General features: G+C 35.1%; 1 non-coding gene across 1 annotated transcript; it reads left to right on the top strand.

Moving 5' to 3' along the window:
* The first annotated feature begins 3,345 nt into the window (after positions 1 to 3,345).
* On the top strand, positions 3,346 to 3,418 carry TRNAK-CUU (transfer RNA lysine (anticodon CUU)). Its single transcript has one exon. It is a non-coding gene; the product is annotated as a tRNA-Lys (tRNA).
* The last annotated feature ends 11,444 nt before the right edge of the window (positions 3,419 to 14,862 follow it).

The raw sequence follows: 14,862 nt of genomic DNA, 5'->3' as shown, positions 1-14,862 counted from the left end.
CAACTGGGCACAGTTACCTGACTGATTTGACACAATAGCCTAACCATCACACTAACTATTAGGGAAATCCATATTAAAGCTACAAAGTTATATAATTTCACACCTACTAGAATTGGCATTATTTTTTTAAAAATCACCAAAGTACAAGTGCATGAGAGGAAATGGAGAAATAAGAACACTCATTCACTGTTGGAAGGAATGTAGAATGGTGCATCATTAAAGAAAGACTGGCAATTCCTCAGGATGAGATATATATATATATATATAAAATACTGTGTTCCCTCTTCTATGGCTATATTCAAAAGAAATGAAAGCAGAGATGTGACAAAAAATGGAAACAATGCAATTGTTGATCAATCAATGAATGGATAAACAGTGTGGTACCCCCCCCCCCCCATATGTTAGAATACTATTCAGCTGTAGGAAAATTGAAATTGGGATTCTTATGACATCATGGATGATTTTTGAAGACATTTCATACAGTGAAATAAAGTAGACACAAAAGGAAAAATATTGTATGGTCTTAGTAATATAAAATATTTATGATGGGTAAACTCATGGAGTTAAAATCTACAGTGCAGGTTACTAAGAGATAGAGTGTTGAGAATAGTGAGCTAATGCTTAATTTATGTACAAGTTTTTAATATGGTGGATTGTAAATATTTGGAAATGGCTAGAGATGATGGTAACACATTATAGTAAGCATAACTAATACCACTAATGTTAAGGTATGATTGGTATCATAGGTGTAATCTGGGAAAATAAATATCAATAGAAAGAATGCTAGAGGATAATCTTGGTATTGTACCACATAGTGAGCTCAATGGGTGATGATGATTTGGGAAAATATACTAATAAAAGAATGTTCTCCATGAACTAGAACAAATGTGCATCACTACTGCAAGGTTAGTTAAGAATATGGGGAAACTGATAAAATACAACTAATGTAATTCATGTAGTATAGTTATCAGTAATAATGTGATATTTTTGCATCAAGGGCAATGAAGGTTTTATATCAATTCCAAGGCTATAAGATTGTAAGGGATTTTTCTTTTTAAAGTAAAGAAAACATTCTAAAATTGACTGAGGAAATGACAACACAACTCTGTGTTAATGCTGAGAGTCACTGAGTATACAATTATGAGGGATTGTACAAGACATGGGACTGCATATCACATTGAATCCTGTAGTGGATGATGGATTGTGGTTAACAGTGAAAATATGAGAACAATACTCTATGAACTATAACAAATCTGCAATATGGATACATGGTGTTACTAACAAGGTAGCTTATGAAAAAAATTGCACCTAATGTGAGCTATAGAATATTGATAGTAATATTTGGATGTTCTTTTATCAATTATTTAAAAAAAGGTCAATAGCAGTGCAAGCTGTTGATGGTTTGGTGGTGTATGGGAATCCTATATATTATGCATGATTGTTCTGTAAACTCACAACTTCTCTAATAAATGTAAACAAATTGACTGTAGAGGTGAGGGTCTATTTCAGAATTGCCAGTTTGGTTCCATTGCTTAATATGTCTATCTTTATGTTCATATCATTCTCCTTTGAATGTAGCTTAGTAATACTTTTCCTTTCATCAAGAAAGAATGCTGGAATATATCAAATGCCTTTTCTGAATAAATTGAGATGATCAGTTGGTTTTCCCTCTTTGAATTGTTGAAGTTCTGTATTACTTGAAATGATTTCCTGTGTTAAACCACCCTTGCATACCAGGAATAAAACAAGCTTGACAATGGTATATAATTTTTATACACCCTTGCATTCAATTTGCAAGTACTTTGTTGAGAACTTTTGCATTTATACATATTAGAGAGATCAGTCTGTAAATTATTTTCTTGGAGTATTTTTATCTGGCTTTGTTATTAGGCTGATGTTGGCTTCATAGAATGAGTTAAGTAGTGTTCCATCCCCTTCAATTTTTTGGAAGACTTTGAGAAGGAATGGTATTAATTCTTTTGGATTGATGGAAAGAATTCACCTGTGAACCAATCTGATCTTGGATTTTCTTTGTTTAGATATTTAATTGACTGATTCAAGCTCTGTACTTGTGATTGTTTTTTTGATGTCTTATATTTCTTCTAGAGACAGTGTTGGCTATAAATGTGTTTCAAGGTTTTGGATCATTTCATCTCGGTTGTCTAATTTGTTGACATACAGTTTTTCATAAAATTCTTTTGTGATACTTTTTTCCTGTGAGTTAAGTAGTAATGTCACTGCTTGTGTAGCAGTTTGATATTAGTTATGAATTCCAAAAAAGATATTGATTATGTTTCTGAACTGGTCTGTTCTTGTGGGCATGATACACTTTGATTGTATTAAACTCAAAAGTTTTATGTTTACTTGACTAAATCAAGATTAGGGCTTTGATCCAACTGCATCAGTAAGGAATGACACAGGGCAGAGTCCCCACCCCCTTGGTGGGTTGATAGATACAAATACTCATTCAAGAAGACACAGAGTTGAATATACAGAGCACAGAGAATTTGTCAGTTTTGATCCTGGAAGCCTAAGAGAGATGAGCCAATTGATAGTTTACAGCTGATGTTGTGATGAGAACAAAGTAGATGAGAAGCCCTGAGAGATGAACCATATGCAAGCCTACACCTGAAATCAGAAGAAGCTGAGCCCATGGAGCCTTAAGAGGAAGACAGAAGGAGAGATCAGGGAGATTGTCCACCATAATTCTTTAACACATTACAACTGACTTTGGTAAGAAATCAAGCTTGAATTGGACTCCTTAGGGCCTTGTAACTGTAAGATTTTACCCAAAATAAATACACTTCATAAAACTTGAGGGACCATTTACTCCCCAGCAAGCACAGGTGTGGCTGACGAGTTTGGCAGAGTCCAAGGTATGAGATGGAAAAACGTCTCCCTTGAAAGGTGTCAGGGTTCGAGGTGGCCAACGCCTCCCCTCAAGCCTTCTTCTGCCCATCTCCGCAGCTCACCAACCCTGCTAGCCACCCTCGCCTTAAATAAAAAAGAAGGGGAAACTGAGGGAAGGGTCCGCAGGCAGGCAAAAATATGGCTGGTGCAGTTCTCAGACCCCATGGGTGCGGCTCAACGAGCAGCGGACACTCAGGTGCTCAGGTGCGCTCTGGACACCTTAGGAGCCGGGGCGGGGTTTCCTTCCTCCCTTTTCCTTCTTTCTTTCCTTCTTTCTCGTGCCTTGGTTTCTCTCTGCCACAGTAACTGACTCCGAGGATCTCATGCAAATGGCGTGACCTCTTCTCCAGCTTCTGCCTGACCAGGGACCCAACTGCGGTCAGCTCCCGACCCCAGGGGAGGAGCCCGTCTCCCTGGGAGCAGGCGCGGGGCCAGGGCTGGCTAGCTCAGTCGGTAGAGCATGAGACTCTTAATCTCAGGGTCGTGGGTTCGTGCCCCACTTTGGGCACCAGTTGAGGCAGGGCCTCGCAGCAGGTAAGACAGACGCGAGTGATGCTCACGGAGACTGGCTGATGGCGCAGATCCAATTAATTGAGGAAGTGCATACAGTTTTATAGGGCACAGGGTGACGTGTAAGCCGTTCATTGGCTCAACTAATAGAAGCCTCTGATTGGTTACCATAAGCAGTTGCTAGGGAAAGGTTTGAAATCTGAGGGCCGGTACTAAAGGGCGGCAGTCAGGGTTGATGAGACTGTGGCATTGTGATTGGTGTGCGTAAGCTGTTACTAGGGAGAGAGTCTGAAGCAAAGGCCCTGGCACTGGTGCTATGACTGGCACTTTGGAGCGGGCTTTCAAGGAGGCGGATTATCTACCTCATACTTGATGCCTGCAGGGGAGGCGCGTATCAACCTCAGACCCTGGTTTCAGCTACTTGCGCCAGCCATATTTTTGCCTGCCTGTGGACCCTTCCCTCAAAAACTCAATAGACTTCTGGCACTTTGCTTTAGCATCCCTCTTAGGTCACTAATGCAATTGCATTTCTGATTTTATTATTTATTTCATTCTCTTTTTTCTTTGTTATTCTCGCTATGATTTCTGATCTTATTGATCTCAAATGAACATTCTCTTCATTCCTTTATTGTTTTTCCCACAATTTCATTTATTTGTCCACTAACCTTTGTTTCTTTTCTTCCATTTGCATTAGAATTACTTTGCTGTTGTTTTTCTAGTTACTCAGTGTGTGCATTTAAGTCTACAGTTTTAGATCTTTTCACTATTTGTTATTTTGTTTTTTCAAATTCAGATGTCCCATCCTCTAATTCACTTATCCTTTCTTCTGGCAGTTTAAATCTGTTGATGTATGCCTCTAATGTATTTTTTGTCTAAGTCATTGTATATTTCATTCCCATAGGCTGTTATTTTTCTTTCCTGCTTTCAAATACTTCTTTATGTTTATCCAGTGTCTTCTTAATATCCTTTATGTCTTTAACTATATTTTCTTTTAGCTCCTTGAATTTATTTGGGAAATTTCTTTGACCATCTTTGATTAGTTATTTCAAATCCTGTGTCTCATCAGGTCTTTAAATTTTTTTCATTTCACTGGGCCATATCTTCCTGTTTCTTGGTGTGGATTGTAATTTTTTCATGATTTCTAGTTATTTGATTGTGGTGGTGTGTTTAATCTGATGGCCAGTTTCTTTCTTGCTTAGCATTTTATTTTTGATTAGCTTTGCATTGCAACTCTTCTTAGATTATTGATTCAACTACTGCTAGATTTTATAATTGCCTCTTTTTGATCAAAGCAATGCCAAGTACCCCCTAATAGCAGGCAGACCAGGTTCAAATTGCTTTGGTGAAGACACCAAGTAAATCTGTTTTTGTTTTTCCTGAAGTGAACTTTTTATCTCTCTATTTTTGTAAATGTTACATTAAAAAATATGAGGTCCCCATGTACCCTGAACCCCCTCACCCCACTCCTCCCACATCAACAACCTCTTTCATCATTGTGGGACATTCATTGCATTTTGTGAATACATTTTGGAGCACTGCTGAACCACACGGATAATGGTTTAGAACTTCTATGGTCTGCTGGAAGATGGTACCTTTTGGTATAATTTTTCCCTCAGGCCGAGGGGAGAGTGTGGTAACTTCAACATCCACTGAGGCAGATGTGCTGAAACAATATTTATTAGAGCTTCCCCTCCAGGTGAGCTATAAAAGGCAAGGACAAGTACCTGCAGTCCAAACTTGCTGATCTGAAGCTACCCTTGGCCCTTGCCCTCATCCTCTCTTCTCCCAGGGAGAATAATCATTAGTCCCCTCTGAGTGAGCAACAGACTGTCCTGGTATGTAAAGAGGGTGTTTGCTTCAAGGGCATTGGCCTCAAGGGTATTGGATAAGCACCATTACTTGATATGGTCAATTTACACATGGTATTTGTTCTTTGATTTCTCACTCGCCCCATGTCACTCCCTCCTGTCTAGTGTACAGCACTCCCCTTTTCTGAAAATGATAAAGCAGTTTTTATGGTGCAGTTTCTGCTTTTCCACAATAGAAGAGAGGTGAGCACTGTTTGTTTCTATGTAGTCATCTTCTCAGAAAGTACTATGATCATCACTCCCTAACATTCTATTGCAAAGCAGTTTGCCTTTTACTTTGTGTTATAGTTTCAATGTGTCTTTGTTTTTATTAACAGCTAATGTGAAAATGAACCTTCACTATTCAATAAACTGGCATAAAGATTATGAGAGCTTTGGCTTTATACCTTGCTAGGTGTAAAAGCTAGCTACAAGGCATCAAAATATCTTGTCATTTCACCTGATATTGTAAAATTAATTTTAACAATAGTGATAATAATTTTCAACCCTTTTGAAGTTGGGTTAGTGGAATAAAATATTTGTTACTTTCCAACCAGTTTTTTTATTCTATGCAGGCTAAGTCAGGTATTTCAAGCTTAGTTTTTTCCCCCAGGTTTTGTTTTAAAATTTTATGCTATAATCCTTAATATTTATAAGTAATCAGGAAAAATCTGAAGTCAACATTCTACGAAGTTATTTTTGCAGAAATCTGCATGTACATCAATTATTATGTAAGTTTTGCTTCTAATTAAAGCATACATTACAATATTTGTTATAATAAACATAGTAAAATTGTCAATACTTAAAGAATATTTCTTTTATAACAAGCACTGTACTAAGTCAAATTGTAACATGGTCATTGTGTCGGACCAACCAAGTTTGTGCCATGCTTCTCTGTTATCTATTTCTTTCCTACAGAGTTCCATTGATTTCTCCAAGCCTCAGTATCCTCATCTGTAAAAAAAGAAAAAAAAAAGGTCTAAATACCTCATAAGATTATGAGGAATGAGTGAAAATTACTCTCATCTGAAAAATTCTCAACATATGTTAGATACTGTGATGATTATGAAGATGCTGATAGTATTGTATCAACTGCCTGCTCCTCTTAAAATATAACATGTTAATTCATCATTGTGTCTTGTGTCCATCAAAGAGTCTGCAATATTGTACATAAAAACATTTGTTGAATTGAATAAAAATTATATGAATGAATGGTCAGAGACATTCTAAATATATTTTTCTTTTTAATAAGAATGCAACTAAGATTGAAGCCGCCAGGTTACACACAGACACCCAAATATAAGCACCATATATCTGAATCTTAATCATTAATCCAATTCTTAATTTATTTGTTTTCAACTTAGATGCTAATTTCTTCAATTTTAGCTTTATTCTGAACAGCCCTCTATATCACATTTTTATATTATCATACTTATTTTATCTATGAAATTTTTCAATTCCTTCCTTCATTTCTTTCAAATCTCAAATAACATTTTCCCCTTAAAATTGATTTTATTGAGAAAATGATGATATATATACCCAATGAAATGTATACTTTATTAATGTTTAAGGTAAATGATAGTAACACAAAATATACAAAGTTTCATTGTGTGTTAATGTGTTTGTTTTGCTGTTTTAGTTCGCATTACAATTTTTAAAAGGGGATGGGAAATAATTATTAGCTTTCAATAAAGTGCAATTGGTCTAAAAGAAGAAAGTTTTTGCATGGAATTTTTAAAAATTGAAATTCAAGAATATTTCAATAGAAACTTTATATTTGAAGCTCTTTTCCTACAAACTAACAAATAAAAATAAAACATAAAATCCCTGATTAATCTCAAATGGATGGAATGCATGAAGGACAAATCACTTTAAATCTAAAAGATAAAGCAATATTGCATGCAGTAAACACTAAATTATTTTTTCTTTTAAATTATTGAGTCTCTTTATGATCAGGGTGTCTTGAAAGTACTAAGATTAAATGAAAATTAATGTAAAGTTTAGGGTTACACTGAAAACACAGAAAATCAGGTTCTCAAGATAGCTAGTGGGATTGAAATGGCTGAATTTAAGAAATAAAGTAACTATTAGATTTACAATTTATAAGTTCTTTTGAATATAACACTACATCAAAGTATTTTTATACCCTTTATTTCTTCTACTTCAAGGCTAGCTTCCACTTTGCTGTGTGATCTATTAATAATGAGCAAGTCTTGGCTTCTTCAACACATTCAATATAACTATTGAAATTTGTGGTAGTCTTACTTTATTTTTCTTATAATAATCTTTAAAAAATTGGATTACAGAAAATTTACATTGAAGGTATATGAGATTCCTATATACCCTCCCCTCCCTCTCACATTTTCCCCTATTAATAACATCTTACATTAATGTGGTACATTTGTTACAATTGGTGAACCTATATTGAAGCATTGGTACTAGCCAAAGTCTATATTTTACATTATGATTTATGCTGTGAACTATACATTGTTACAGTTTTGACAAAATGCATAATGGCCTATATTCACCATTGTAATATAATGCAGAATAATTCCAATGCACATGTTCCACTTTCTACACTCCCCTTCCCCTCAGAACCTCTTGTAACCACTATCTTTATATCAGAGATGCAAGTTCATCATTTAAGTTCATCTGTTACTATAATACAAATGAGTCTACTTTGGCCCATGTTTGCATTACACCCTTATATATTCATTTCTCAATTTTGAGAATTTTTGGATGATATTGCCCACCCTGATTCAGATTGGTAGGGGGATTCAATCTTATGGGAAGATGGAAGAAATTGTTTTGCTTTCAGTTGTAGATACTCTTTGTTTTCTCGGGATGGGAGATGTTCTTCTCCATCCTTTTGTTAGTTTTCCTAGGTGAGTGTGTTGAACGGGAGAATAGGTATTGGCTGCTATCTGCTGAGATTTGGGAATCAACTGGCATATGAAAAGACCAAAGATGTAAAGTCTCTGGGGCATGCATTTAAGGGTTAAAGTGCTAATTATAGTTTTAAATAAAAGGATTTAGAATAATCAGTAGGGAAATTATTAATGAGTCTAACTGTAATGTTGGGGAAATGGATTGTAGTAGTTTGATATAATTATGAATTCCAAAAATAGATATTGAATTATTGTTTGTAAACTGTACCTGGGCATGATTAAATTATGATTATGGTTTTGATTGGGTGACATCAGTTGGGTGAGTCCCTGCCTCTTGATGGGTGTGGACTCAGATAAAAGACACGGCAAAGGAGAGTTGGAGATTTTGATGTTTGAGCTTTGATTTGGAGTTTGATGCTGGAGCCTTAAGCTGGAGCCCAGGGAAGTATGCACACAGAGTAAAGAGAAGAAAGCCCTGAGAAGAGAGGACCTGAGCAAGGAGAAGAAAATAGAGGAATAGAGATAGCTCCATAGACAGCAGAAAACCCAAGGAAAGAGATATAGCCATTTGGCTGATAGTCTACAGCTGGCCTTGTGAAGCGAGGCAAAGCCTAGAGAAATTCATAGTCTACAGCTGACCTTGTGGAGAAAACAGAGGACCTGAGCCCAGAAAGAAGCAAGCCCTGGGAAGAGAGGAACCAAGAAAGCCTGAACCCTGGCAGATATTGGCAGACAATTTGCTCCAAAATGTGGAAATAGACTTTGTTGAGGGAAGTAATTTGCATTTTATGGCCTTGTATTTGCAAAGCAGTTTGATATGGTTTATAATTTCCAAAAATAGATATTGGATTATGTTTGTAAACTTGTCTGAACCTTGGCATGATTAAATTATGATTAGGGCTTTGATTGGGCCAACTCTGTATGATGTTGAGTCCCTGCCAAGGGTGTGGGGTGGGGACTCACAGTTAAAACTACACCGCAGAGCAGAGGAGTTATTTGGAGTTTTGATGCTGTTGTTTGGAGGTGGAGCCCAGGAAATAAACACAGAGAGGAGCAGAACAGCTGAGCCTGGGTAGAGAGACAGAGCCAGTCACCTGATACATTACAGATGGCTTTGTGGAGAAAACAGAGATGCTGAGTCTGGAAAGAAATGAACCTGGGGAAGAGAGAAACCCAGGAAGCCTGCTCCCTGGCAGACATCAGTGTCATCTTGCTCCAACATGTGGAAATAGAATTTGGTGAAGGAAGTGACTTATACTTTATGCCCTGGTAACTGTAAGCTTCTACCACTAATAAATACACTTTATAAGAACCAACTGATACCTGGTATTTTTCATCAGCACCCCTTTGGCTGAGAAATACAGGGTAATTTTAGAATCATAAAATAATTGTGTTAATTGTCCATAATTTTGCATACTATTTTTCAAAATATCTCTTTCAATATTCTTTATTTCTGTGGGACCCTGACTCTCTTTTCTGTTTGTATTTATTTGCACCTTTTCTCTTTTTCTTAGTTAGTCTAGCTAAAGATTTTTCCATTTTATTAATTATCTCAACGAACCATCTTTTACTTTTCTTAATTATTTCTAGTGATTTTTTAAATTCTCAATTTCATTTCATTCAGTTCTAAACTTTATTTCTTTTTTTTCTAATTGCTTTGGGATTAGTTTGTTGTTCCTTTTCTAAGTCCTGTAGGTGTACAGTTATATCTTTGATTTTAGTTCATTCTCCTTTCTTCATGTACTTAATTGGAACTATAAATTTCCCACTCAGCACTGACATAACTGCACCGCATAAGTTTTAATATGCTGTGTTCTTGTTTTCATTTGTTTTGAGATATTTACTGATTTCCCTTGCAATTTCCTTCTTCACCCACTGATTGTATAAGAGTACATTGTTTAAGTTCCATACCTTTGTGCCTATTTTGGTTCTCTGCCCCTTATTAATTTCCAGCTTCATTACATTGTGGTCAGAGAAATTTCTTTGCGTAACTTCAATCTTTCTAAATTCACTGAAACTTTTTCCATGACTTGCCATGTGGTCTATATAGAGAATGATTGCTGTGTGCTTGAGAAGAAGTTATATATTGCTGTTTTGCAGTGTGATGTTCTGTATATTTATATTAGATCTAGTTTCTCTACATATTCTTCATGGTCTCTGTTTCTTTATTGAGCTTCTGGTTTGAAGTTCTTTCTAAAGTAGTTAATGGAGTATTGAAGATTCTCACTATGATTGTAAAGACACCAATTACTCCCCCTAGTTTTGTCATTGTTTGGCTCATGTACTTTGGGACACTGTGGTTAGGTGAAGACTTATGATTACTCTATTATTTTCCCAGAGTTGATACTTAAATATATCAAAATGTACAGTATGAATAAAAGAGTACAAGTTAAAGAAAGATACAAGAAATTATGGTCCATTCAAAAGAAGATAAAAATCCAGAAAACATCAGTGAAGAATTGAAGACAGTGGATGCGCTGAATAAAGAGCAAAATTAAATAAGTAAATGTCAGTGCAATCAGAGTGAGCATCACCATCCCCAAAACCTCAATACTCAGGAATGTACAAAGTAGAATGTGACTATGGACTAAAATAGACTTTTTATTATTCTAGTACTGGATGAACTTGTAAAAATGATAGAAAAGCAGTGGTCACCAGAATTTCTAAAGGAAGGGAGACATTATTGAGGCACTGAAATTGTTCTGCATGATATTGCAATGATGGATACAAGCTATTTTAAATTTTTTTCAAAACCTATAAACCTGTGTGGTTCAAACTTTAAACCATAATGTAAACTATAGACCATGGTAAGTAACAACGCTTCAATATGTATTCATTAATTGGAACAAATGTACCACACTAGTGAAAGATGTTAATGGGGAAAAGTGTCGGAAGGGGAGGGGATAGTATATGAGAATTACCTACATTTTAAAAATAAATCGATTCCATTGGTGCATATTAATAAAGCATACAATTAATCTGAACTTCACAATGGCATTTGGTACAATCACACAATTTTGCATTTATCACCCTAATCATTTTAATAATAATAATAATAATAATAAACAAAAACAGAAAAACAAAAACAAAAATTCCTCACCCCTCAATCTCTCTATACTTTCCTCAATGTACATAGCTGTTGTTTCTGCCTATTTCATCCAAAGTGTAAAATCAATGACTTTTCTAAAAAAAAAATTATTTTTTTACCCCCCTCCCACTCATTGTTTGCACTTGCTGTCTCTTCTCTGTGCCCATCTCTTATGTGTTCTTCTGTGTCTTTTTGTCTTCTCTTTAGGTGCCACTCTGAACAGATCCTGGTACCTTCTGGAATCAGAGAGGTGCTCAATCTTTTGCAACACCTCAGTGCACTGCTTTGCTGTGTATCTTATTGTCTTTCCTATTTATCTCTTTTTCATTGCACCATCTTGCTGCACCAACTCTCTGCATGGGACAGGACTCTGGGTGAGCCAGCAATCTGTATATGTCAGCTCACCATGCTAACCAGTTTGCCTTCACTAGGAGGCCCCAGAAATTGAACCCTGAACCTCCTATGTGATAGATGGGAGTCAAATTTCTTGAGTCACATCCACTTTCCATTAATGGATTTTAATATATTCACAATGGTATATATTCAGCAACTCAAAATTTTAGAATAATTTCAGTACTCCTAAAGAAAGACTCCACACCCCTTAGTTCCTTCCTCAGACCTACATAACCACTAAACTCCTTTCATGTTTTTAAATTGATTTATATTTACATTTTATATAAATGGAATCATACAGTATATAGTACTTTGTGTCTGGTCTCCTTCACTTAGCATAATGTGTTTTGAAAATGTTAATATTGTGTAGTATTAACTTACATTTGTTCAGCTTCAAAGAAAAACCGTCTTATATATGAAATTCTAGGCATACTTACATTTCACATAATTTATTTATATTTACCTAATATATTCATTTCATAATAGGGCAATCCTATAGTATTTGTCTTTTTGTGTTTAGCTTGCTTCACTCCACATAACATCCTCCAGGTTCTTTCATGTTGTCTTATGTTTCATGACTTCATTTCTTCTTACCGAGACATAATGTCCCATTGTGTGCATACTCCACAATTTGTGTGTCCATTCATCAGTTGATGGATACTTGGGCTGTTTCCAACCTTTGCCTACTGTGAATTAATGCTGCTCTGAACATCAGTGTCCATTTGACTGTTTTCAGTTCTTTGGGTTATATACCTAGGAATGGTATTGCCAGGTCCAAATGGCAAGTTTATATTCAACTTCCTTAGAAAATGCCCAACAGTCCTCCACAGTGGCTATACCATTCTACATTCCCACCAACAGTGAATAAGCATTCAAAACTTTCCATATTCTCTTCAACATTTACAATTTTCCAACATTTTAAAAGAAGCCAACCTAATAGGTATAAAATGTTTTCTCACTGTAGTTTTGATTTGCATTTCCTTAATCACTAGTGATGTTGAAAATTTTCAATGTGTTTCTATATTATTTGTATTTCTTTTTTGACAGTTGTCTTTTCAAGTCTTTTCCCCAATTTTTAATCCATAATTTGTCTTTTTATTGTTGAATTGTCTGATCTGAATCCTATATAATCTAATATGCACAGAGGAGAAGACAATTTCACAAACATAATCCAATATCTATTTTTGGAATTTATAAATTATATCAAGCTGCTACAATGACTATGCAGTTCTCCCAGAAGCTTTTGTTGAATAAACTTTTCTGGCCAAGTTGGGTTGGCTTAAGCCTTGTCAAAAATCACTTGACAGCAGATGTGAGGCTAAATATCAAAGTTCTTGACTTGGTTCAATTGGTCAATCTGCTTGTCCTTATGTCAGTACCATGCTGCTTTTTACCACTGCAATTAAGTAATATTATTTAAATTCAGGAAGAATTTCTGAGAGTCCTCCAACTTCATTCTTCTTAAAGACATTTTTGGCCATTCAGGGCCTCTTAACCTTCCAAATAAATTTGATTATTGGCTTTTAATTTTCTGCCAAAATACCTCGTTGGTGTTTGCATTGGGATTGTGTGAATCTTTAAATCAGTTTAAGTAAAATTTACATTTTAATGATATTTAGCCTTCCAATCCATGAACACAGAATATCATTCCATTTATTTAAGCCATGTTGGTTTATTTAGCCGTGTTCTGTAGTTTTCTGAATTCAGGTCTTTTATGTCCTTTGTAAAGTTTTTTCATAAACAATTTGATTGTTTTATTTGCTATTAAAAATGGATTTTTGTCTGATTTCCTCACAATGCGCGTCAGTTGTGTCTAAAAATACTATTGATTTTTGCATAGTAATCTTGTACCCCAATACTTTCCTGAACTCATCTATTAATTCTTACAGCTTTCATGTGGATTTTTCAGGATTTTCTGTATATTGGGTCATGTCACTGGTGAATAGGGAAAGTTTAACTTTCCTATTTGGATGCTTTTCATTTCTTTGTCTAGCTTAAATGTTCTAGATAGAACTTCCAGCACAATATTAAATAATAATGATGACATAAGGCATCCTCCTCTTTTTACTGATCTCAGCAGGAAAGATTTCAGTCTTTCACCATTGAGTACAATGTTAGCTGTAGGTTTTTCATAAACGCACTCTGCCATATTGAGAAAATTTTCTCCTGTTCCTATCTTTTGCAGTTTATTTTCATCAAGAAAGGGTGCTATATTTTGTCAAATGCCTTTTCTGCATCAATTGAAATCATGTGATTTTTCTTCTTCAATTTATCAATGTGGTTTATTAGACTGATTGATTTTCTTTTCTTGATCTACCCTTGCATACTTGGGAAAAAATCCACTTTGATCACAGTGTATAATTCTTTTAATGTGCTTTTGGATTCTGTTTGCAAGTATTTTGTTGAGGATTTTTGCTTCTGTATTCAATAGAGTTATCAGCCTCTAATTTTCTTTGTTATTGGTAGATTTCCCCTTTTGTTAATATATAATGTTCTTTGTCTCTGACAACAATTTTGCATGTAACATCTATTTTGTCTGATATTAGAATAGCTATTCCTGCATTTTTTTGGTTACTGTTTTCTTTTAAATTTGTTGCCAACCTTTCACTTATAAACTATCTGTGCCCCTAGATCTAAGATGAGTTTCTTGTAGACAGAATATAGATGCATCACATTTCCTTATCCATTTTGCTACTCTGAGTCTTTGTGTTGGAGTGTTTAATCCATAAACATTCAAAGTTAATACTGTAATGGCCACTACTTAGCCAATTTTATTTATGTTTGTATACTTCATATTTTATTTTTATATTTTTATCCTTTTAGCAACTTTTACCAATAATCTTCCTTTTACATTCTCCTCTAAACATCTCTCTCCTGTTTCTTTCTTTTTAGCATGCAGAACTCCCTTTAGTATTTCATGAATGACAAGACTCATTTTTAAAAAATCACTTAATTTCTGTTTATTGGTGAATGTTTGAACACTCCCTTAATTTATAATGCTTTCAGGATTCTCTGTTTGTCCTGAGCTTTTGACATTTGTCATCTTGATAAATATGTGTCTCAGGGTACAACTGCTAAGATTAATTCTGTTTGGAAGGTTTTGTGATTCCTGGATATGGTCATCCACATATCTCATAAGTATTATGAAATTTTCACCCATTATTTCATCCCAAATTCCTTTTATCCTTTTCCCTACTCTTTTCCCTCTGGGATGACTGTAATAATT

Source organism: Dasypus novemcinctus, chromosome X (genome assembly GCF_030445035.2).
Source record: "Dasypus novemcinctus isolate mDasNov1 chromosome X, mDasNov1.1.hap2, whole genome shotgun sequence".
Lineage (NCBI taxonomy): Eukaryota > Metazoa > Chordata > Mammalia > Cingulata > Dasypodidae > Dasypus > Dasypus novemcinctus.
The sequence above is the reverse complement of the archived record's forward strand: the minus strand, read 5'-3'. Positions and strand labels throughout refer to the sequence as shown.